Below are 26,950 nucleotides of genomic sequence, written 5' to 3'. Positions count from 1 at the left end.
CAAGGTAACTAAACAGTAGACCAGGGAGACTCCTGCTTCCTAGGAGCAGATTTATTGTAGCAGTAAACTAGGTAACGTGTTAGCCTTCAGTCATCAGTACCTACTTGCTTGTAGTTTTTAGTATAGCAGATCCTGGATTGGAATAAAATTTAGAGCTGTAAATGTTTACTTAACTCTACTCTGTTGCATCCTCTATGAGGCAATACTATCAGCCAACAAAAACTGTTACCTCTGAAAGGCAAAAAAAAAATAAATAATTAATAATTAATAATAATAATAATAATAGTCTAGAGGAATGAAAACTGTAGATTTTTGCATCTGATGATATATTTATGATTAAGAAGAAATGAGTCTCTCAGATGTTACGGAAATTGTACCTGCAAATAAAAATTAGGTTTTAAAACTTCTTTCAGTATTCAACACCCCGGCGGAAGCAATCCGTAAGCAAAGTAACACACCATTTCAATATTTTTAGCATTTTTATTGAAGGCTCTGGTTTGCATTCATTCCCACGTAGGAAAGTACAGTCTAAAGATAACTGTATCAAAGAGATGTGTTGGAACTTTAAAAATTTTACATGCAATTTACATATAATAAAATGCACCAATCATAAGTGTTTAATTCTATGAAACTTGACAATTATAAGTACCCATGTTAATAATCCGTGTAAAAGGATAAAGAATATTTCTATCCTACCACGTACATTCAAGAAGAGTTTACTTCTATGGTTGGACTTCCACTGTTGTGTGGACATTTGCTGAACAACATTAGTGAAAGACATCAGAGACTCAAACTGGGATCATGCCGGTAGAAGTGAGAAAAAGTAGAGTAAACGGAGAGACATTCTGAATGCGGAATAATCAAGTTTGGCAACTGGGTGGATGTAGGGAGCAAAAAAGTGCTCCCAGTTTAGCAATGGCTGACTAGAAGAATTATAAATAAGTAAGAAAAGCTTGTGTATTTAAAGAAGAGATGAACTCAGCTTTGAACGTGTAGCCTTTCATCAGGAAATCCATGTCAGAATCAACAGCCGGATGTATATTAGTGTTGAAATGATTACCAGTTCTGATTTTGATTATAGGCTAGTTCTGCTTACAATGTTAATCATAGATTTTTTTTTTTTTTGACTTGGAGATGATATATATAAAAGTCTTAAGTTTCAGAATTCTGTGCACGGTGGGGAAAAATCTCACAGAGGAGCAGTCAGCTTTGAGAAGACTGAAAAAATAAATCAAAGGTCCGTCAATTCTGAACATTCTTTAAACTGAGATGTTTTGTTTTGTTCACCAGTTTTTAGGTTTCAGCAACCCAGATTACATATGTTTTCATTTCTTGCTTGGGATTTCTGGAAATCATTAAGAGAGTTGGACTGGGGGAGGTGAGATGGATTATCTGGGTGAGATTAAGATTCGTACGGACTCTTCACCCTGGGCCCTGTGACCCCGCCTCACTTGCTGGGCCCTCCCGTATCCTGTAGCAGGTGGCGATTTCAGATTTCTCAGTTAAAGACTGTTTTAATGAAAGCCTGTGGGTCAATTTATGTTAGTGGTGAAGGATTACCGTGTGTTTGTGTAAGGGCGCGAGTAAAGATTTTTTGGCTAGCTCTGGTTGCTACTCACGAGGTGGAGACAACGTGATAACAAACCATGTGAGACATGAGGAAATAAGTATTAAAGGTTCAGAATGAGCACATGAACTCGGGATCATACCCTAAGTTGTCCTTTATGGAATGGCTTCTCCGTGCTAGGCACCGCACTGCTTTCTCTTTACCTCATTTCACTTAATTCTACCAACAGCCGATGTAATATATCCAAAAATCCTGTTTTTATACCATTCACCAAAAAATGGATCGTGGCTCCCATTCCTCCTTTTCTCTGTTATACATAATTGCTCCCTTTCTAGTGTCTCTGACTTCAGAACTTCGCAGTTCCCGAGTCTGGCAGAGGAAGGCAGGACAACCTGTTCATCTTTCACTCTCCCTTGTTAACCAACCACTCCCAGCTTTAACTTCTCCTCCAGACTCAAACAGCTTTCATTTGACTGTAACTGATCTGGGAGAACAATATGACCCATTTCTTAGGCCTTTTTCTTCCAATTTATTGAACTTTCCCAGTTTGCTTTCTGCTTAAGTTCTTTGCAGGATGTAGGCACATTTGACCTTGAAATAATCTCCTTGAATTACAAGTTATTCTGGAATCTCTCTTCCTTCTAATTCTTCATGTTACTTTAAACATGGTTTCCTTTTCCTCCTCATGTCCCTGATAATAGTCCTCTCTATAGTACTTTTTTTTTTTGACACTCCATATTTCAAACTTTTAATTAATCATTTCTCTTAATTAATATAGCTTATCTCATAGCGGCGTCTATTATATCTCTTTTTGAGGACTTGTAAGTTACTTTGAGTACCAGATGTTTATCTCAATTCTAGTCTCAGAATTTCCACTTCCTACAAGTCAACTTAACTTGGAATTAACCATCAATTTGATGCATAAGAGCTAACCAGAGGGGGTTTCTGTTGTTTTTTTACCAAAATCAATTTACTTAATGCATAAAGATGGACTGTCATTTCCCCATCAGTCACCCCAGTAATCCCTGTCCCCACTTGTACGTATGTATGTACCTGGGAAGAAATGTATCTTATGTTAATTATGTGCCTTCCAAGAACATATCACACAGAATGCATTCACTAAATGGACGTTAATTGAATGAACAGAGGAATGAGTAAATCAATTGTCACCTATCTCTATCAATCACTTATTAATTAATAATTAAATATCACTTATTATGCTTTTTGTGTAGCAATCAAAATATTTTTTTCATTTGTTTGGGCACTGTTCATGCAGCTAGGGACTCAGACCATATCGTAGGGAATGAAGGGGAAATAAATATTACTTTTTCCAAAGTGAAATAACTATACATGGTGGCCCGGGTAATGAATCTCTCATCTCCTCCTTAAGCTACTTCCATTATACCAGTTTGTGTGTCGTTATTTTTAGAGAAAACTTTAATAAATTGTTAAGTTACTGCTATAAGCCCAATGGTATATTCTTATGGGTAACAGGTAATTAATTCCATACTGGAAGAGTGAATAACATTTGTGCTTGATGTGTCATGACAGGTCTGGGTTATGATATATTTCAAGGGAAAATAGCAATTATCAAATTCCACGTTTACTCTGTTGCTAGTATTTCTTGACTCAGAAAGACTTGCTCATCACTTCAGCTGTTCTGATTCGGTGGCTCAGTTCAGTTCTCTGATGTCATAGGAATGAATTTGGGCTTATTATGAGCTATGCATTTTCCTGTTATGGTTGATATTTTATCATATATAAAAATAACACAATTTTCACACTTAGTGGGATTTTTTACAACAAAAAGTTGACCAAAAATCCTAATTTGTGCATAATATTCATTACATTTTATAATGAAAATACCCTAGGTATGAATGAACATGCCTACTTTTTAAAAACATTATCAACCCAATGACCAAAGTGAAAAATAAATTGGAAAGTGTGTCCTATAAAGAATTATATCCCAAAGCACACCTGATGATAAAATGAAATTTTAATGGGTCAGACGTAAACACTTTCATCGCCTCTTTTTGATGGAAAGGTCTCTTGGAATTTCAACGCAGAATTCCCTGGAGAACTAATTAGTATGAAGCACACAGGCCGTTCACAGTAGTTGAATATGTGGAAGCGTGTGTTCGTTCCTGTGCTGTTATCAGCCTCTTGTGGCACATTTAAATATTCAAATGAGGGACAGGAGCTGGTATTTACTTCACCCTTTGTTATTAGCTCACTTGGATATAATGAGATGTCACTAAGAACAAAGTTGTGAATTTACTCTTGGTAGATTCCAGAGTTCTTTATTCTCTTCCAGGGCTGCTGTCTTATAATGAATAAGTAGCTTCATTTTAAAGAATCTTTTAAATCTACAGCAGATACAGTCTTAAACCTTGTCTTAAGATACAGGTGAGAAAATTGAGATGCAGAGAGACAAAAAGAACTTGCTCAAGGTCACCCAGTTATTCAGTAGTGACACCAGGTATATTAGTTCTCTACGTCTGTGTAACAAATTACCAAAAATTTAGTGCTTACAACACAACTCATTTATTATCTGACAGTTTTTATAGATCAGAAGTCTGGGAACCACGTGACCGAGTTCTCTGCTCAGGGTCTTCAAAGGCTGAAATCAAGGGCTCGAGCAGGGATGGGATCTCATATACAGCTTGGGGGCTCTTCTTAGCTCGCTGATTGTTGGTAGAATGGATTCTCTTTCGTCTGTAGGACTTGATCAGTACTGTCTTGCTGACTGTCAACCAGGGCCCATTATCAGCTCCCAGAGATCACCTGCCATTCCCAAACATGGGTTCTCTCCACAACACAGCCGTCTGGTGACTTCTGCCACCTCTCACTTCTGCACCTCTTTTAAAAGGGCTTCCCTGATTAGGTCAGGCCCACCCAAGAGGATTATACAAGGTGTGCACATCAAGGGTGAAAATCTTGGGTTCATCTTCAGTTCTGCATACCCTGTTGAGTCTGGAGTAGGGGTTCCTCACCCCTTGTCCAAGTCTTTCCATCTTTATATGTCAGGAATGACACATTCACCCAGTTCAGACCTCTGCACACCTGTGCAGTCTCCTCATTTGGAGGAGAAGCCAAACTCTTAGAGACAAGCAGAGAACCACCTGAAGGCATTTGGCTTCACTGAAGTTAGACAACTGTCTAACAATTTAATAATTGGTATGCAATTTTTTTTTCAGATTCTAGCTTTTAAAACAGAATTATGGTTTCTCGAGTTGTCATAAAATTTATACGAACCTCCATCACCTAGGATTAGTAAATCTGAAGCTGAGATGGCCTGTCCTCTGACTCTCTTTGTCACTCAGGTCAGGCATCACCGACTGTTTCTTCCAATACTGCTTTGATCAGACTGCAGTCCAGGGCTTTACTGTCTACGGAGGAGATCAGAGAGCAGAAGACTTGAATAGAGGTTGTGTAATAATAGATGGGGTCTCAACATGACGTCGACCTGTAGCGACTCCCAGGTATTTCCAGGACTATCAGAAATATGCCATGAAACTCAGCTCTCTGTAGGCTTTGATCAGAATCAAAAACCTCATCCCAGGAGGTCGGCCATCTGGTGTCACAGGTCATATATGGAGTCTTAAACTCTATCAACATCCGAACACCAGCCAGAAGTCTTTAGGGGAAAAGTGATTGTTTTTTTCTTTCTTAGAGTTCCAGACTGAAAGAGTCCCGAGATACATTTCCACTGCACAGATTTTGGTTAATTATGTGATATTTGGGTAGTCATTCAGGTTATCTGTGCCTCCAGGTCTTTAAAAGTGAAGAAGCACAACTCACACTGTCAACATCTGTGTTGAATTCTTCCCCTACACCGGAATGCCAATTGAGAACTTAGCGTTCCTCAATTATACGTCATACATCACCTTCCACTAATAAAATGCTGCTCTCTACTCTTGCAAAAATGTGTGTTCTTCACCTGCTGCCTTGTTCAGCTTTGTTACAAATACTTACCAATTTAGGGGCAAGCGTCCCCTTTCTACCATTTCCCTGTCCTCATTCTTTTCATTAAATATCTTGCGTCCCTGGACCCTCATAAACCAACACTCAGTTGGTCTAATGTCATGTGTGAGCTCTTATTTGGCAACCTGTACTTCTAGGTTCCTAGCACTTTCTGTAACTCTTTCTGTGACTCAGATGTAATTAACATCAATCTTTTACCAGATATCACTCGCTCAAAACACATTCCAGGGGCATCGCCATCTCCCAGCTCCATGAAATAGATAAACTTGGGCACGTGATAGGCTTCCAAAAAAGAGCTCCAGATTACAGCTGTACATCATTCCACTGCGTTATTAAAGTGCACAATGGTTGGAATATATAGGGGAAAAGGGTAAAAATTGTCTACGAGAAAGAGAAGGTCTCATAAATAGTTAATATGTGCTTTATTAACTATTTATCTAGAATCATCTAGAAACACTGCTGTGGAAATACAGTGAGCAAAGCCAACCTATGTTCTGAAGTAGAAATAAGAATTCCAGAGATAAGAGACGTCATTTGAGCTGGGTCTTAAAGGATAACTGAAAGGTCTCCAGCAAGGGAATGATATGTGCTAATGCACAAAATTATGAGAAACACAGTGCATCCAAATTACGGGAGATAGATGATACAGCTGCAGCAAAAAGTTAGTGATGGGAAACGAGCTGTGTGTACATGTGACTGATCTCTTAAAAGAGAAGGAATTTTGTTAGAGAAAAAATGTGTATAGTGTCACCTCCTATATAGCCAAGAGCGAAAAAAAAAAAAACAAAACAGAAAACAACCAACTGGGAGACATTACTTATGGATCAACTTGATCCTCTTGAGGTCTGTCCTGAAAGTTTGCTTGGATGGTCAATGCAGTTTGCTTGGATGGATGAGGGCATCCTGCACTCTGGGATAGTTCCACCCACCCCCGAGGCATGAGTCCTCCTGGCTCTCCACTGAATGCCTCCGGTGGGTACTCATCGGTCTCACTCGGGCTGGCTGGAGCAGGACCACCCTCATCCTCTGTGCCCTGGGGATGGTATGGCTTCTACCCTACAGTTATTCTCTTCCGAGCTTTGTAGAGTTTAATGCTACAGATATGCAGCCTTTCACTCAGTAGATTCTAAAAGGGACCCTACGCAGATTTCTGGGGATGTTTTCCCTGAATATCTCCTTTGTTTCTGGAGCTCTGCCCCACAATGTCTGGTCACCCCAAACTCCAATTTACATCTCTTGATATCCCAGGAACTGGGAATTCTGGGTGGGTCCCTCCGCCCACAGTTCACTATACAAAAATTGCTTTCGGGGAGGAAATAAAGATACCGTAGTCTTCATTTCATTTCTGTTATCTCAGTGTGCAGAGTCCTACTTTGCCTGTTGTTAAAATCTCTGAACACATATACACATATATATTCGGTATTTTTTCCAATTTTTATAGTTGTTCATGGGGAGGGTAAGTATGCTTTTTCTTACTGCATGGTCTAAAGTAAAATTCTTTGAGAATTATTTCGAGTTTTCTTTTACCTTAGGTCTGACTAAGACAATAGAGAGGAGGGAAGTATTTGCATAAGCTCATTCCGTTGACCACTGCTTCATAATTTCCTAGAATACCTATTGAATTTCCAATTCCTCCACTCTACCTTGATCTAATCAAATTCCCAGGGATGGGTTCAAAGTATCTTTATTTTTAATAAGCTTCCCCAAATGATTACTAGGCAGAATAAGGATTATAAACCATTAGAATAGGATATAGGTAAACAAAGAGAGGGTTTATAACTTTACTCTGTGTACAGTATGAGACGTACATAGTCTATTGAAATATCAGAGCAATTAATGAGCTTGGATTTGGAACATCCTAATTGTGGATGTTTATAAACTTATAAATCAAAATGCCAGGAGCCTCTTGCCCAGTTTGCTAATGATGGGGTTTGTGTTCTTATAAAAGAAATGGTATACTATGAAAAAAGACTTTTGTTTCATGAAAGTTTTACTCCCTTGTGTGGGACTTGAGGTGGTGTCTGACATTCTCCCGCAGAACTGAGAGGCATGATGAGGAAAATTTGCATCATGAACCAGGATCTGGTTTACATGAGCTATCCTTGCCACAGCAAGAAAGTGAGAGAAAAATGTCGCTGGCAGAGGAGGTGGGGAAGGTGGAGTCAGGAAGATGGGTAATAAGTGAACAAAGGGCAAAGAAACCAACAGGATGAGGGGGCTTTGGAAGACTAGACTTCGCTATGCTTAAGCTGTCTTACTGGAGAAGGTCAAAAGGCCCTTGCCTACACTGCATCATGTTCTGAGTAACACTTGCAAGTAATATGAAGTCATTCCAAAGTGAGATAGGTTAATACTGACTCGTTTCTTCCTTTTAAGAAGAAAACAGCAAGAAAAGATGAGGAGAACCTGGCTTGGCTCTCCCATCTTCCCTCATTCAGAAGAGTGGTTTATGCCGAATTATGTGGGGGAGCTATTTCAGTTGATGCCCCCTCCGAAACAGTGCTTGCCCAAACACTCTGCTTTTCTGTAATAAAAAAGATTAAATGAGTTCTTTATAAACATATGCCATTTTCAGAGTAAAATTCATTGGAGGTGAAAGGCAGCAGAACTAAAGAAAAACAAGGACCTACTCACTTTTTCTCTCAACCTTTTCAGGTTGAAATTGGGGGTTTTCCACCAGTTTATTGGGAGGACAAGAACAGGGAATGGCTTGTTTGTTAACTCAGCCTTTTAGTGCCGCCGGGATGCTGCTGAGCGCTTGAAAATGACTTCTCCGTAGTCTTACTTTATTCAGTCTTGAAGCACCTGACCTCACTCTGTTCCGTGTCCATTTGAAGAACACTGAGTGGGCAAATCATCATTACCATTTTCAAATAGTTTCAGATTTATAGAAGAGTTGTCAAGAGAAGACCAAGAGTCCTGCATACCTTGCACTGTTCATCGTGTTAACAACTTGACATTACTGTGGTTGGCTGGTCACAGCTAATGACCCAATATTGATGCGTTAACTTTAACTTAGTTCTACACTTTATGTGCATTTTCTTGACTCTTACCTAAGGTCCATTTTCTGTCCCAGGATTTCGTCTGAGGCCCCACATGATATTCGGCTGTCATGGCTCCTTAGGGTCCTCTGGGCTGTGACAGTTTCTCAGACTTTCCTAGTGTTTTATGACTTAGTCATTTTTTTTTGATTGAATGATTGACTGGTCAAGAGGAAAAGACAATCAAATAAAATAGGAAATAATGTAAAAATATAAATAAAAGAGAAACAGAACAATTAATTGATTTAAAAAAAAAAGATTTGAAATACCCTTGGTTGACCGCTAGTTTGTCAAAACTTGCATTTGGGAGAAAATTGAGACGATGATCAGTAGTCTCACTGACTTAGTTCTGCACTGTCACTTAAAATGGAATTTCCTACTAATCTGTATGTACCCTCCCCATAGTGAATAAAAGTTTGTAGACACCGTCTTTCCCCCAACTAGTCTTCCAAACATATGATTTTCTCGTATCATCTGGGACCATATTTATATTGGTGATTCAACTACAAAGGTTGACCTCAAGAGGTAGGATGTTACTCTGTTTGAGAATAAGTTTTTTATGGAGATAATCAACTAGTACGCTGTTAGCATTCCTGTCTAAGTGCATATCATGCTGCCTACTCAGTTGTTCTAGCAACCTCTCGAACCAGGGAAGATATTAAAGCATGATTATCAATTCTCCGTCAACATGTATTTGCACTTAAGGATCTCATATGTTGTTGATACCTTAGTAAGAACTGTTTAGATTGGTGTCTGCGTGATCGCAGAGTTGTTTGTAGTTTAACTTGATTTGCAAATGTAATTGAGTAGGTACAAGGGGATCCAAGGGCATAATCAAAGGGAGGAAAGGCTATAGAAGAAAGTGAGTGAAGGCAACAGTTGTGATCTCTGCTGATTTCACGGTTTTGTTGCAAGCCCACAGGAAAAAATGTTTTGGATTCAGCTCTAGCACCGTATCATTCTCTCTGATTTGGGGCTTCTCTTTCTAACTGAGAACTAATATTGTCTCACTTTTGTGCTTGGTCTTATTTCTCCAAGTCTCCTTTATGATAAACCCAAAACAAAATTTGCAGATCAGCTTTTACACCACTGTGTCTTATGGTGGACAGGGTAAAAGATCTAGGCGCCAAATAGACAGAGATTCAAGTTCTTCTACTATTTAATAGCTGTTGATTCATTGGCAACATCTGTAATCTTGTTTAATATCTTGATCCCTATCTTGAAGGCATCTAATGACTACTTACAAAGGAAACATATTGAATCACACATCACATAATAATTACTCAAAAATACTTTTACTTTTTGTAGGAAAAAATAAATCTAGTTTATCTGAATACACTCAAAGCGAAGTTATATATTTAGCTTAAACTGAAAAGAAATAATATTTTATTTTCTTATTTTGTCAAATGAAGACCTAAAGGATATTAGTACATGAGGTATAATATGTACTTAATCTGTTTCCAAGATGTGTATTTTATACATAATGGGAATCCTCAACAGGACTTAAACCTAATTTACATAAATATGTTTGATCAGACTTCCTCTGTAACCAGAAGCATTATCAATGACAAAGTCCCAAGAAAAGAAACATATGTGCCGCTCTGCTTGTGTTCACAAAGCTCTAGTTTCCACGGAATATCTGGTGCCTGAATTATAAGCAATATGTGTGAGCATCATTGAAGAGTGTCTTCCAGTGCCCTTTATTAGCTCCCATGTTAACTTGTCTCCTGTTCTCCATCAACTCTCCACCTCATAGCAACAATTTTCGCTTTCCTTTGCAATGAGATGTCATCACGGCAAGAGATGATGAATGATACTCGAGAACTGTTCCCTGAAGTATTTTTGGAAAGGCCATGTGTTCAGCATAGTTTATGTCAAAAGGTACAGACCACAAACCCAGATTCTCCATATGCTTGAAGGTCAGGCAATGGCAATGAACACGGAAAGAAAGACAGCTCTTGTCATCACTTCTATTTGTGACTTGTCCTTATGAAAAGCTGATTTTGGAGTGCTTTTCTGAGAAGAATTTAGAATCAGAAAAGAAGTCATCTGTTTTACAGTGTTTTTCAGGCTAAGCATAGTATTGTCCTGTTCATTGGAGAAAGTTGTATAGAAGTCAGGATAAGTTCACTTTTTATGTTTTAAGAGGAAAACGCCTAACAACAACTTTATTTAGCTTAAATAAAATCTTTCTTCATTTAATAAGTAGTGATACCTAGCTACAAAATTTCCACATCTCAATTTTATTTGCCAGTGGCTCTGGCCCCTTTCTAGTTTGCATTATTTGCATAAGAACCTGTTTACAGCATATCATGGAGAGTTCCCCTCTGAATACTTTTTTTTTTTCAGAAATACTATTCAAAAATTGAGAGCTGGAGTGACAATAATGTAATTCATATAATTTATTCCTATTTTTGATATGCCCTGGACTCTGACAATGTGCTAAATTACGTGGGTATCCAGTTGATCAGGACTCCAACCTTAAAATATGATTGTTGGAAATTCAAATTTATAAGACCAAGTTACCTACGAAGTAAAGGCTGTGATCTCTCTGCCTGGTTTATCATAACCCAGTGGAAACGACATAAAACATGAGGACACATAGATACCAAAAGCACTCAGAGGTGGCTTCCTGGCCACTATGTTGGTCTCTTAGTAAGTAACTAGTTTTCCACTGACAGTGGGATCTTGCATGAATGGAAGAGACAGCTGAATATAGCACTATAGGTTGTGAGGATAAAAGCTCACAGTCAAAAAGAAGGGAGGAGTTTAGAGAAGGAAAGAAGAGGTGAAGGAAAGTATAGGTCAACCTTGAGCCTAAACCTTATTTTTAGAAGATGAAAATAGTCTTTAAGTGCTGTAGGTCCATCGTTTGCCTTCAAAGTCATAGAATAGAGGTCTTTTTTTTTTTTTTTTGCAATGCCACATTTCCTCTTATTTTATACCACACCATCTTCTTTCCCACAAAACATTCCAGGGTCCCAGGCAGTTTCTTTTTCCTGGCTTCCTGTCCCAGTGCATAGATCAATGTGTGTCTTGTGTCCTGCTACTTCATTACATGAAAACTTGCCTCCCGCTTGCCTCACGTCCTGTGTACGTCATTGTCAGTGACCCAGTCCTGCTTCCTGCTTTAGTTGTGTCTGATGAAACTCAACCAGCATTCTTTTTCATATTTTTTAATCCAGAGGACAAAAGAAGAAGAGTTAAAGAATGTGTTTACATCAGTGTAATAGAGGTAGGAGACTTGCCTGTCTAGAATGAGAATAAACAAAAGCATTTCACAGAGTACAAGGATCTGACCATAACTCAGTAGAACCAGGATGTTCTACATTTTTCCAAAGGCTTGGTGAGCTGGATGCATGGGGACTGCCTTGCTGCTTCTTCGTGAGAGATGAATAACCTCAACTAGAGCTCTGATGAAACTAGCGCAGCAGCACCGCCACGTCCTTGGACCAAGCCTCCCAGGAATTTAGACTTTTTCTTCTGAAATAAAATTCATCCCTGTGTCCCCTGATTATCCTGAAACAACACTCCACTTTTTGCTACTGATCTTTTAGATTACATCTTATCTGTCTGATACGCTCCCCATTAGTCTACCAATATTTCCTCTGTGCATAAATTTTCTTAGTCAAAACCTGGCCAATATAAATACTTTATATGAAATTATATAGGACATACATTAATACAAGTTGATTTAAAGAAAACTACAGAGATGTACAGATAAAAAATGAAAGTGCCCCTTGGTACCAGATCAGTCTCTCTGTTACTCTAAGGTAATCACTGTATACACAAATGTGTATATTTCTAGACAACAAAAAAATTTAGATATGTACATTACTCACATAGATTGCATTACTGTTTGTTTAGAAATTAAATCATTGTATAGCCAGGTGATTTTTAAATTAAAAGCATATCTTGAATAATTTTACAAGCTACTATGTATAGATTCATCCTATTTTTATCTGTTGCATAATATACTATAGGGCCAACATTATACAAACCTTACTTTATGAACATTTATTAGGTTTTAAATATTTTTGTATTAAAAGTAAAGATGCAGTGAACATTTCCATCTTTGTTCACATATATAACATATTGTTAAATTTACTTGCCAAAGCAAAATTACCAAATCACTACATTTGTGCTCTTTATAATTTAATAGATATTGTTAAATTGCAAACCCAAAATATTGTACCAAAGTGATATTCCACTAAGAGTAAATAGTAATTTCTACATATTTTCTCTCATTGGCTGTTATCAACCTTTTCGGTATTATTAATTAAAGGACAAAAATATATCTTGGTATTGTTTCAAAATGCATTTCTGAGTTTGATTTCAGAATCTTTTAAGCTATATTTAAACCTTTTTTTTTCTTCCTGGAATTGTCTGTCTGTATCTTTCGCTTATCTTGCTTATTTATTTATTTTTAGAGGCAGTACTGGGGATTGAACCCAGGACCCTGTGCGTGCTAGGCACACACTCTACCATGAGCTATACCCTCCCTTTTTGCTTACCTTTTTATGGTGTACTTGCCACAGAGTTTTTCTCTAAGCTCACAGTTGTCTCCGTGCATGGGTCTCTTTCCAGCAGAACCTGTTTCTTCCAGAAAATGATAACATTGTGTTCTCATGACAGTTTCCCCACTGAGTGGACCACCTAATTTTGAGTCAAACTTTTTTAAAAACATACAGCCATTAAAAGTACAGAAGACTATTTTTAATGTGAAAAAGAAATATATATGAAAATACACCTAAAATGCACATTTGTACAAAAGAGATACGGAAAAGATAAACAAGAAACTAAAGAAATTGGTGACCTACAAGGGTGGGCAGGTGAAGAGAAGAAAGACAGTGGCCGGGATGAGGAGGGAGGAACTTTTTCAGTGTATCTGTTTGAATAGCTCTGATTCTTAACAACGGTAGTGATACTCCACTCCTCCTCACGTATCCAAACGATAAACAAATAATAAAACCAACTAGGATGTGGGGATCACCAAAAAGGAAGACAAGCGCTAGCAAGTGAAACTGACTGCATTAAATATGAATGGCATTACCACGCTGAAAGTACTGGGGGGGAAAAAGGATGAACACAAGTAATTTGAGAAAATAATACCTTGTCTGGATACTGTAAGGCTAAAGACAAAAATAATTATAAATAAATACTATACTCTCTTCAGTAAATATTTATTGTAAGAGTATGTGCTAGCAATTTTTGAACTGTTTTATGTATGTGCCGAGGTTGATCAATCACCTTGAGTGTGGTGTGGATAAGGAGAGCCAGTGTCCCACAACAGAGAGAGAGAGGTCCTAAGTGCTGCAAGGGAGGGGCTGCCGTGAGCGCTGCAGGGTTTGATTGGAATCCACAGACCAGTGTATCTGTGTGAGTTCTCATTGTCGTTAAGAGACTGGGAAGCCACTGGCATACCAGCCAGCAGTGAGAACACCTAGTAGCCAGCTTTTGGGTTCTAAACACTTTTCTCCAATGAGAGGAATCAGAGCTCCTTGGAGAAGAGGTTAATTCTAAGGCCAGGGTAGGGAAAATACAAGACGCCTTTGAAACACGTTTGAGACAGGAAGGGGGCAGGCCACAGCCATTCAAGGAATGCTATAGCAGTTAACATCAAAATGGTGAGAGATTCAACCCCCAGTAGGCCTTGAGGCTCAAGATGATGAGAGATTTAACTTTTAGCAGATCCTGAGCTTCATTATACGCCCATTGTAACATATTAACATGGTGAATAACACGCCCACAGGCACCATGGCAGTCCCAAGACTAGCCACAGAAGGTCAAAGAGTGGGAAATGGCCAACTTCCTGGGAATCCCAGCCCCTTCTCCAGGCTAGTTAGACTGGTCCTTCCACTTATTAGCATATGAAGCCACCAAGCCCATAAAAACTGGCAACGCGGGTGCCTCGCTGCCCCTCTCTCTCCCTCTTCGGAGACGGCCCGCACTCTGTCTGTGGAGTGTGTACTACTTTTAATCTGAGCACCCAACCCCCACGCCTCGTGGCCTTTCTCCTGCTTTTCAATGTATCTCTCTGAATAAATCTACCTTCACTCAACTGTGGCTCACTCTTGAATTCTTTCCTGCATGAAGCCAAGGACCCACACTTGGTGGGGCACGTCCCAGGGGCTCAACTGAGACCTGGGACACAGCCCTTCTCATGCCCCACGTCTGTTTTCCTGCATCACTTTGTGATGTCACAGAGTGAACAAAAGTTTTGGGGAAAAATGGGGCTTTTTGAAAGAACACAGAAGTTAGCCTGAACGATTTGGGCAACAAAATAAATTATGATCATATTGGATTAGAAACCATAGAATAAAATATCTGTAAGTCAATTCTGCTATAAATAATCAAATAAACAAGTGAATGAGAAGAAACAACTCTTCCTTAGGGTAGAATTCCACTCAATAAATGTAGAAGGAATGAAGGAAATAGAAAAATCACCATTTGGTAAGCACTCTAGCCACGAGAAAAACACCAAAGAAATGCAAATTGAGGGGCATTTGATAAAATCAACTGATCAACACTCTTTAAAAGTTTCAAGGGAAGGAAAGATTAAGAAGCTTTTAGTGACAGCAGGAGATTGAAGTGAAATAACAAATGTTTCCTTGTGAAATAATGGAACAACTGGCATTCTCCTGGAACAGGCCAAAAAGAAGAGTCACTTAAGGTAAAAAGGCATTAACAAATGAACATAACCGTGAGCATTAGAAAAACTCCACAGACTAAGGCTTGAATAAACAAGACTAAAATTACAGCATCAGTGCTACGGGGAATGAAGAACTGTAATAAAATTGAACATTATGATCTAGTACCGTGCTTCCCAACTGAGATACGACACCAAAAACAAACTGCAACTCTGCAGCTTCATGCATAATGTCTCCTCCTTGTCTTCTTATTAATACTGTTAGAATTTTTTCTACTTGTTTTCCCTCCTGCTGGAGTGTCCCTGTGTGATAAATTAAATTGAGATACAATGATCTGGAATAGCTTAGAAAACCCTAAAACACGTGAGTGAACAACTCACGATGCTTCTAAGGAAGAGCCCTTAGAAAATGTTATTATAAACTCGTGTCAGCAAAAGAAAGCCACTGTCAGCCTCTGAAAAGTTTAACAGTCAATGACCAGAGTAGAAATAGCATCAGATACACTTCAGAAGGTAGGAAATCATTTCTGAAGCATTGCTTTTCAATATTTTATAGGACTGCTTTTCAGCTCTCAGCAAAGTGTGAAATTGTTACTGTTGTTTTTCTCTTTGACCATTTGATAAAAGACCTTCTCATGTGATTGCACTAAATTTGGTTGCGTTGCTGGCGGAAAAGCCGATTCTGGGGCTAAAATAATTTTGCAAACCACAAAACTGCTTCGGAGCACAGAAGTCTACATTATCTGACCAAACTGAGGTTCCAATTTGCAAACACAGCTGGAAACCTTTGAAAGCAACTTCCAGATGCCAGGATAGAGCCCCTTTCAGATTTTGAACAGTTCCTGTCAAAACTGAGGGAGAAAGACAAATAGCATATGATCTCACTTATGCTATCCTGGGAAGTTGTTAAGAGAGCAAGTCATGAATCCTCATCACAAGGACACATTTTCTCCCTTTATTCTTTTCTTTTTATTGTATCCATATGAAGATAGTTGTTAGCTGAACCTACTGTGATCATCGTTTCACAATGTGTGTAAATCAAACCATCATGCTGCGTGCCTTAAACGTAGACAGTGGTGTATGGCAATTATTTCTCAAGAAGACTGGGGAAAACCTTCAGTAAACCTCAAAAATTTTAAAAATATGAGTGCACGCAAAAAAATGGTAAAATCTGAAGGAAAAAAAAGACAGCTGGGAAACAGACACGATGTCTGTGGGAAATTGAGTTTATTTCATATCTCATAGGCATGCATTTCGGCGGTCTCCAAACCCAGGACAGAGGCTTATAATGATCTCTTTGTAGGTTGTGATCATTCTGGGTTTTACAGATTCTCCTGAAACTCTTGGTACAGTGGTTCTCTAACACCAAGTATAAATGTAATTTGAAAAACCTCTTAGCACACAGAAGGCTAAGACTTAACTTCAGAGATGTGAGTATGAGTCAGAGTGGAGAAAGGGGATCTTCAGGGTCTCCCTCTCCTCTCCACCCCCAGCCCCCGAGGAGGCGTCACAGAGGCTCCTGAGGAGGGGCTCCGCCCAAGGCCTCAGACCCCCAGGAGTAAAGTCCCCAGGGCAGGGCTGTCTGTGTGAAGGAAAAGCTGGGCTGGTCTAACAAGATAACTCACAAGTCTAGGAATGTGAAGGAGAGGCTGGGCTGGGCTAACAAGTCTAAGTATTGGAATACTGATCTGAGTTCTGCTGGACTAACTTGTAAACCTAAGTTAATTAGTGTTGGATTGCTGTTTATGTTTTTTTGCTAGCCAGCTGGATTTTCAAAGATACATATCTGGCTTTGGAATGTTGATTTGCTGCCTCCCTGCCTCCACTTTTGTGATGATAATGTTGCTAAAGTTGTTCCATGCCTATTGGCCGAATACCCCAAGCTTGTGCTTTACCCTATAAAACCTCATGTGCACGTCTTGAAGGTGCTCAGAGCTTTGGAGCAGAAGCCCCTCTGAGCCCGCCGGCGTAATACATCTGAGTACTCCAACCCTCCGGGTGGTGCTTGTTTCTTGACTGGCCTGTCGTTTCCGTAACATCTGTGTGGAGAGCGAAGTTGCCACAGGGCCCTGAGTCTCTGACCGTGACTCCCTTCAGAGACCGCAGTGCACCGGCTTTGCTCCAAGTCTGGTGCAGGGAGGTCGCCAGGAAAAAAGCCTTTGTAATCGCCTGGGGTCAGGTCTGCAAACTCACACGTGGGTTTTCAGTGATGCCAAGAAAGACAAGAAAGAGTAGAGGGAGGGGAAGTGACGAAGTAAGGGAGGAAAGTATGGTAACTGCTGGGGTGCCGGTGAAGTACTTACGTACTTACATCGTACCCCCGTCATGGTTTTCATGGGTATTACCGGCTCTCTAAGAAAAGCGAATTAGTTAAATACTGTTTCCTCTTGAACATTTTATTCTTGAACTATTATTCATTCTGTTCTAAAAAAGATAACACCTGCAAGATATAGATGACAATTCTACTCATAAAGGAAGGTAAGTAATGAGGCAGAATTGTGCAGAAAGAAAACCGAATGATCAAATGATCAGTTTCTTTGGGCAAAAGCGTTAAGACACCAGCAGTTTCCAGCATAGTGGCCGGTCCCAGCCAAACTACTGCTAGTCGTTTATTCGAGTGCATTACTGAGGAGACGTAAGGGGTAAGATGCTCTCACTGGCTCTCCATTTATCTCCTTATAGTTTTCCTAGAGAGAGATACAAAATAACATGGTTTTGACAGCAAAAACTTCATCTCCCTCCTTTTTCTTAAAAAAAAAAAAAAAAAAATCAAGTGCTCTTTGTAGTGATGCTGAGAAATGACCGCTCTGTGTTGGATTTCTTACATAATTATATCCCATGAATTCTACAAAAGTGATAGTTTAAAAAAATACATGATTAAATAAGTTATTTTACCTATGATTTGCATTTTATTGAATATCATAATGAAATTTAATTTTCTAGTAAATAAATCTGTTAATCTTCTGCTCTAAGTAAGGAAAGCATTTCAATACGATAACTTGAAGTTTCCTGATAACTTTAGATTCAGAGTTGTGTTGGGGGATTTGAGACTCTTGCCTCAGAGACAGGATCTGGGGCAATGTAGCTAATGTACTCATGCTTCCTAAGGACCCAGTCCTAAGTGTCACTAAAGCCAGTGCTCTTCCTACAGTGTCAGTGACCACAATGGCTTTAATGTTTTCCTCAACTTCATAAGCAACAATTAGCAAACACAGGTGGCCTAATCATATGACCAGCCCCCTCCCTACCATCCTCTGTAGTGTTCCGTTAGCTCATCCCTGTGCTTAAAAGCACCCCCCACTTTTGTTTCACTGGAGTTATATTCTCTCCCCTCTATTATCATACTCTTGAATGAAGTCTCCCTTGCTTATTTAACTCCGTCCAGTGCAGTTTTTCTTTGGTACCACACAGTCCCTACTTTTCAAATACATCTTTCTGTGTTTTGAGTTCAGCATACATTGCCTCTTATTTGTGTATGAACTTAATTTTAATAAGCAAGAACTTGACCATGGTCCAAAAGAAAAAATTCTTTCTTAGTTCCTTTCTAAGTGGCATAGGAGTCCTAAATGACGTGAAGATGTGGTGGTGACCAGTAGGACATGTTGTAGTTTTTATTGACGGGTGGAAGGGATGCATTCATATAAAGTTTCTCTATATCCTTTTATTTATTGGTGAAAAAAAAAGAGCAATGAGTGACAGAAAGAGAGAGAACTAACATGTACCAGCCATTCACCCAGCTTCTTTTTGTATATGTTCTTACCAACATCACTGTATGAGGTGTGTTAATCATCTCCATTTTTTAGATGAAGAAACTGAGATTAAAAAGAATGGGAAATGGCAGAGTTAGGATCATCAGCCAGGGCTGGCTGACTCAGACACCTGTACTTTTTTCTTTATTCCATGATGACTCCTTGGTGTATTGATTGAGAAACATATCTCATATGGGTATTCTCACTGGCATATAAATGGACCAGTCATCATTATTTATCCTTAATAATAATTCAGACCCATAATAAGAAAAAAAAAAAAGAAAAAAGAATTTGAAGAGAAGAAACTGTTCTAATATCCAAACTTTTATCTCTCTCTTAACTCCATTAACCATATATATATATATATATATTTTTTTTTTTTTTCAAATAGGTTAGGGTACTTTTCTTCCAAACTTTTAAGAAATGAAGATGAAGAGTAGAGAGGAAAGGGATTTGCATTTATAATCAGACATCATATTCAAATCCCATAATTAGAGACAATTTCTTTTGTGTGATCCATGCGTGATACTGGCAAGCAGTCATCTGAAATTTCTAAGGAAAGGGGAACTGCAGTTTGTTTGCACTAACTCACTAGAGGTGTGTGGGATGATCAAGGAAAGACGACGACTGGGGAATATTTGTGTATGGAATATCTCCCAAGCATTCTCGTCTAGCAACCTCATTAACATTTCTAGCAAGCACTGACTAATGGGTCATATCTTCCCCCTAAGCACCAGCACTTATGCACGATAATCTAAAGTTAGGTTGCCATCAAGGATGTGAGAATTAATCTGAGCTAAGGGAAGTTGCGTGTCAGGGGAGACAAAAGGTGGAAAAAGGCTTAGAGATACAGCTGGTTCAGGTCTGAGATTGTAACGAGGCACAGCAGCTTAGCCAGCCCTGTGTTACCAGGGGTTGGTGAGAGGAGACTGCAGTTTTCCCTCTTAGAAGTAAGGATGGGCGTGCATGGCTTGTTTTGGAAGGACAGGAGGCTCCTGGAAGTGGCATCTGCTATTTTCTTCACACTGTGTCTCTTTCTTCTTAGTAATATATTCAATATTGTGGTTGAAAAGTCATTGTTCTGCTGTTATCAGTAGAATGACCCCTCTACAAAGTTTTGGGGTAAATTATAGTTGGCACAAACCAACTGTGCCCTTTTCCAAGAATGGCCATGGAACTTCTGTTCCAATCAAAACGAACCCCCTTCTGACTGGAATGCAGAAACGACGTCTAAGAGGGGTAGACTTAGGAGTTTGGGATTAATAGATACACATCACTATATACAAAATAGATAAACAACAAGGACCTACTGTATAGCACAGGGAGCTACATTCAATACCTTGTAATGAGCTGTCATGGAAAAGAATCTGAAAATATATACATGTATGTACATGTATAATCTGAGTTGCTTTGCTGTACACATGAAACTAACATTGTAAATCAACTACACTTCAATAAAAATAAGAATTAAAAAATAAATAAAGATTTAAGGCTTAGAACTAGTGTCACCAAGAGAGGTGCAATAGAGCTGTTGGGAGAATAAAGTCAAAGAGTGAGAATGGAGCCAACCCGGAGGGAGTGAAGCCAAGAAATAGACGTGGTTAGAGCTCCTGGATCAGGCCCTGTCAGATGGTACGTCTGCTCTGTATTCATCACTTCATGTAGACATCATCATCTCCACTTTTTAATTAAGGTGGTTTGATTTGGGCTGTCTGCTATCTGGACCTAAAAAATCTTTACCCAGTGCTGGTCCCATAAAAAGCCAGACAATAGGGATTAAAAATAGGCCCCTTTAGCGAGAACTCACTGTGAGTGAAGAATACTTGCAAGGGGGTCAGGCGGGATTTGCTTCAGAGCCGGGGTGTCAGAATGATGGGCTGTGACAGAGGTAGGTGAGAATGCTGGTCACCTCCCCACCCTGTGCCTGTGCCCTCCTGAGAGAAGATGATTAATGATTATGGTAAAAATGAAAGGACTTTGAACCACTACCCGGGAAGAGCCAAACACAAGACACACATCTATGCACAACCAGCCGAAGAGGGGAAACGCCAGAGATGTGGAAACAGGTTGGTGGTGGGACCAACAGGATCCTGTCGGTGGTTTGGAAATCCACCAGGGTAGGATAAGCAAGAAGTGTTGCCAGTGGCCAAGACCAAAGGGCAACTGTAGCCATAACAGTAGGGGAGAGACAGCAGACGCGCAGACTAGCTTTGATTCTGAGAGATGCCCAAACTGAAGGCTCCAAAGAAAAATTACCATTTGTCAGGAACTATGAACTGTGCAGCATATGTGGGCTGCAGTTGAATGAAACAATTAATATATACTTTTTTCTTATTTTGTTAACCCCAGTACAAAAATATACTTGACAAAAATGGTTCCACCTATGGCTGAAAGGTTTGAATTTCTCCAACAGTAACAGAGGAAAGCATGCTTCCAGCTGGGGCTGAGTCCAGGCACACAGCCATTCCCATACATGCATTATTTGTAAGCCTCTCTGGGTTCTTAAAAGTATTTAGAAGGGAAATCCCTAGAAAGAGCAGGATTTACCATTGATCTAAGGTTTTTTTTTTTTTAACTTTTTTTTAATTGAGTTATAGTCATTTTACAATGTTGTGTCAAATTCCAGTGTAGAGCACACATTTTCAGTTATACATGAACATATATATGTTCACTGGCACATTTTTTTCTGCTGTGAGCTACCATAAGATCTTGTATATATTTCCCCGTGCTATACAGTATAATCTTGTTAATCTATTCTACATTTTGAAATCCCAGTCTGTCCCTTCCCACCCCCCACCCCCTTTGCAACCTCAAGTTTGTATTCTATGTCTGTGAGTCTGTTTCTGTTTTGTATTTATGTTTTTTTTGTTTTTTTTTTTTTTTTTTAGATTCCACATATGAGCGATCTCATATGGTATTTTTCTTTCTTTTTCTGGCTTACTTCACTTAGAATGACATTCTCCAGGAACATCCATGTTGTTGCAAATGGCGTTATGTTGTCGGTTTTTATGGCTGAGTAGTATTCTATTGTATAAATATACCACATCTTCTTTATCCAGTTATCTGTTGATGGACATTTAGGTTGTTTCCATGTCTTGGCTATTGTAAATAGTGCTGCTATGAACATTGGGGTGCAGATGTCATTTTGAAGTAGGGTTCCTTCTGGATATATGCCCAGGAGCAGGATTCCTGGGTCATATGGTAAGTCTATTCCTAGTCTTTTGAGGAATCTCCATACTGTTTTCCACAGTGGCTGCACCAAACTGCATTCCCACCAGCAGTGAAGGAGGGTTCCCTTTTCGCCACGGCCTCTCCAGCATTTGACCACTGATCTAAGGTTGAGGGCTCATATTCACCAGCTGATGAAGGGACTTGGGATATAATCCCTCAGGGGTGTCCTAGCACACTCCTTGGTTTCCCTTCACCCATGCCCAGGGATTTCGGTCTCAAGTTGGTAAGACGTTACACCTTCAGTGGTAAGATCTTTGAAAGATGCAAATATTAACTGCCTCAAGTGACCCGAATTATGTTATTGCCAACTGAATAGGGGGAAACGCAACAGCTCGGCAGTCAGGTAACCTAAATCTTAGGCCTGACTCTGAATTTTAGGTTCTCTGATTTCAACTTGTTAATCTTTAAAGTTAAAATCTTTAAAGCTTGGTCTCCATATTCTCTGAGCGTTTTTTTTTTCCCCCATTAATAATAAGTGAAAAATAACCCCAGGCAGCAGCTGATCTGATATTCCACACTGATTCAAATCTTGAGAAGCAGCTTTGCTGGAGATGCTGATTTGGCAAAGGGGAAAAAATATATCTAGTCAACCATGCAAGATGTGCTTTTTGCATAAGTCCTAATCAGCAGGTCCTGCTGGAAATTCTACTGCTCTGATGGGCCTTTCCTTCTTTGAGACTAAAAAATGTGTAATTTTCCAACTGGAAAAGACAGAGGTCTTCCACAGAAGCTGCCTCCTGTATTGTGGATCCATTTATTAAATTAGATTCAGGTGCTGTCATGGCCCAGGCCGTACGTGTGCCAAGTTATTAGAAAATTTTTGCACTTGTTGGATCTCATCACTAGTATATTTTTTTCTCTTTTCCACATACAAAATTTCTCCACGTAGAAATTGTCAAGTAAGTTTTTATCAAGGGTGCAGTGAAAAGTTAGAGAACCACATGTTAATGGAAAATAGTTTATTTGTACAGATTAAATATCAAAGCAGCTTAATATTGGGATTCCATATTTCTAGTCCCTCAAAATACTTTCCTACAAAATATCTCCCTACAAAATCTTTGCATTTACCCAAAGACTCTGTGCCCTCCTGAAAGAAGATGATTAATGATTATGGTAAAAAAATGAAAGGGCTCTGTCTGAAACACTACCCAAGAAGAGCCAGACGTATGCTGTTCTTTATTCAACATATCACAGAAGACTATGTGTAGAAAATAGTAAAAAAAAAAAACAAAACCCAACAACTAAAATAATATTTACTACCTCTTCATCATTATTCACAGTATGCTTTTCAGAAAAAAATACTGAAAATGTGAGTGTTTACTCATTTTATTTTTTGAGGGGGGAGCTAATTAGATTTGTTTATTTAATGGAGATACTGGGCATTGAACCCAGGACCTCATGCACACTGAGCATGCACCCTACCACTGAGCTATACCACGCACCCCCCGCCCCGCCCTCTACTCATTTTAGGATGCAAGAATACAAATTGTACTCTCACAGCCTTCAGTAAATCATGTCCTTGCTCCTTGTGTCCATTTCTCAGACATAAATGAGAAACATAGTGGCTTTTAGAATCCTACATAATACTAAACTCCTAATGAAGCCATTAATTGCCTTTTAGGATTGCTCTCAAATCTAGAAGCAGTTATAATGCAGAAAGAGAGTAAGATAATTCTCTTTATTCATGTGGATCAGTGTTCATCAAAATTTACTTGTTCAAGCACTGGTAATGTCAAAAAACATTCTATGGGAAAAAAGGGTTCTGTTATTAAATACACTGGGGAAACACCGTTGACTGTATCCTCTCTAAAAAGGAGATAATACCACTATTAGCACTGTAAGGGTTCTGATAAGTCCTGCAGGTAAATCTCCATTCATCTTTCTTTAACCCAATTTTTACCAAATGTATGTCTCTTCAAATACTACACATTTAAATGGTTTAAAAACCTATTGAAAAACTCTACAGAATAATATTTGTAAAATTGTGTCCTAAATAACACTGGTACCAAAGTTCTTTGGGTTTCAGACTGTCGATTTAGATAAAGTCTCTGTATTGTCTTAGGGTTCCTACAATGTAGTTGGTTGTATCAACACTACTTCTGACATTTGTCTATATTTCAGTGAGGGGTGACTTCACAGTATGTATGTGTTCTTAATTTTTGTTTTTAGCCATAAAATCAATTCAAGGGGCATTTTTTTTTTTCTTACAGAGAAATAAACATCCTGGAAATATATGATTAGTGAATCCAGGGTCCTTCTAGACCACATTACAGTTGTATTTCCAAGCATAGCAGTGGGCTTAAATATCACACAGTGCTTTATTCTATTCGTCTCAACTCTAATGATGTCTTACACCAGGAGGTTTGCGCAGAGAATAGTACCCTTCACACCACTGCGTTTGGTTATTCAGGTACATTCCTTGGCATGACTTCAGTCCAGAAAAATCTCCATTTATTTACATGGCCCGCCAAACACTGTAGCATCCAGAAGAGAATACGCTGACAGTAAATTCACCAAGCGTGACATTTCCCCTCTCTTCCCTCTCTGTTTATTGAACTCTGACCTAGAGATAATAAAGAATCTTTTTTCAGATTTGTTGTGATGATTTCTTCAAATTCATACATCTATCATTATTTAAAGTCATGAAAGAAACTCTTTAAATATTATAGTACTTAAATCAACATTGACAGACCATTCTAATGCATTTTATTTCTCCAGGATTGTAAATGTGTATTTTATTTCTCAAAGAAACCAGGATCACATCAACTTTTGAATCTTAAAACTCTTAATTGGTTTTCCTTTTGATGCGCTGACAGCATTGGCAGGTGTTCATGCCTTCACTTTCAGAGAATTTGTTTTCACTGTTTATGAGCTAACAATAATTCATACTTGAAAAACTGTTATACTATCCCAAAATAACTTCCCCATTGCTCTTGCAGTATCAGCTTTAAATTTAGTTCCTAGTTTCGTGACTTAACTAAATACGATAATGTTATCTGAGAGATGGCTGTATACCAAACCATCGTGTTCTGGGTTTTCACCATTATCAACTCAAAGAAAAAATAGTAACCGGTAAGGCTCTGTCTATAAAATAATAGATAAAAATTTATTTGCTAACCAAAATGTACCTCACACAAGAGGCAAGGTGCAAAAAAGCAGCTTTGGGACATTCATGCTAATGTTGAAAACATACCGTCCTTGGGTGACTGTTGCGTTGAATCAGGAGACCTGGCGCACGTGACAGAGGCTTGGGTGAGCTGCATAAGGGATACAGGAAAGGATCACTGGGCCTTCTGCCTTCCTAGTGTCAGGTGAAAAGGCTTGTGAGCCAGGTCCTGATATGCTCTGCCTGGCACACGATATGGTCATTGTCATAAACAGCCACATTTGGAGAAATGGCAGATAAAAAGAAATAACAGTTAAAAATTAGGTCTAACCTGCTAGCCAAACCCTATGAAAACCCTGAATGGGTATCTAAGGGCCAGGAAATTGCAGTGAAAAAATTGTTAAGGGAGTTTTGAGTTAAACAGCAATAAGACATATTTAGAAAAATAACAATTCTAAGTGTTCTGCTGACTACAACACATTTTATTTTTTTATTTTTTTGATTGGAGGTACTGGAGGTTGAACCCAGGACCTCGTGCGTGCTAAGCATGTGCTCTACCACTGAGCTACACCCTCTCCCACAGCACATTTTAGCATGGAATGGAGCACTAAATAAAATTATTCAGTTCAATTAACATATGAATGAAAGCAGTAGAGTCACTGAAATGTGAATGAGAGACATGTAACTCTCAAGTTGTGATGAGAGGCCCCTCTCTTACCATTATTCCTTAAGAAGCTGATGTGTGGTCTTAAAGGATTAAACTGTATTGACTCAGACAGCCAAAAATATTTTTTTTCTGTCTACAGGCTTACATCATCTGAGAAACTTTAAAATGAGTATTAGTGAATGTATGAAAAAATGATTATTTAATTACACCTGAAGACAACCATGGACAGATTATAAATTATTTGAAGTCAATAATACACAATAATTCTAAATAAGATCCAAGGGGTGTTTCATGCAGCCTTGTGATGTTGGTAAAACTGTTGCTCTTCCATTCTTTTTCCACCTTCATGCTTTTTCCCACTTTCTAATATGTTCTCTTCCAGGAGTTTGTCTTTAGTTCCATTAAAATGAGGTAAGATTCATTTGATTCCTGAATTCACTGATTCAGTTATTCATTCAACAAACACTGTGGTTCCTACCAGCTGAAATGTGTCAGGGCCTTGGCTAACAAGTGAGCCCACCCAGTGTGAAGGCACGACCACCACTGACCCTTCCCACCTCAGGAATGGAGCCCACCCACACATCCAGGCTGTGTGCCAGGTCTTCCCGCCAAATGGGATATGGCCACTCGAGGGGTTTGTCCCCCCAAGGGAATCATGGGAAACGCATAAAGGCATAGTTCCAGATCTTAACTGCACTTTCAGTCTAGTATAGAAGGTGGTTATGGTGAAAAACACGAGGCACTCTGTTTCAGGAGGGGTAGCAGAAACTACTGGAAGGAGTGAAATGTGTTCAAGTCTGAAAGACGGATGCGAAGCATTAACTTGTGGGGAAGGCAGTGACGGGGGTGGGGGCCTGGGGGAGTATTCTGAGGGAAGGGGACACATTAAGACAGGAATGAGTAGTTATGTACATTGCTGTCTCTTATAGCTTATTTTATTATCATCATCATCATTA

At 39.1% G+C, this 26,950-nt stretch overlaps 1 long non-coding RNA gene across 1 annotated transcript; it reads left to right on the top strand.

Moving 5' to 3' along the window:
* The first annotated feature begins 1,369 nt into the window (after window positions 1-1,369).
* Window positions 1,370-26,401, top strand: LOC116658305. The gene is made up of 4 exons (XR_004313635.1): window positions 1,370-1,648; window positions 13,398-13,403; window positions 16,790-16,799; window positions 26,391-26,401. It is a non-coding gene; the product is annotated as an uncharacterized LOC116658305 (long non-coding RNA).
* Window positions 26,402-26,950: the final 549 nt, after the last annotated feature.

The sequence above is a fragment of the Camelus ferus genome, chromosome 20 (assembly GCF_009834535.1).
Source record: "Camelus ferus isolate YT-003-E chromosome 20, BCGSAC_Cfer_1.0, whole genome shotgun sequence".
NCBI classification, from domain to species: Eukaryota; Metazoa; Chordata; class Mammalia; order Artiodactyla; family Camelidae; genus Camelus; species Camelus ferus.
The sequence above is the reverse complement of the archived record's forward strand: the minus strand, read 5'-3'. Positions and strand labels throughout refer to the sequence as shown.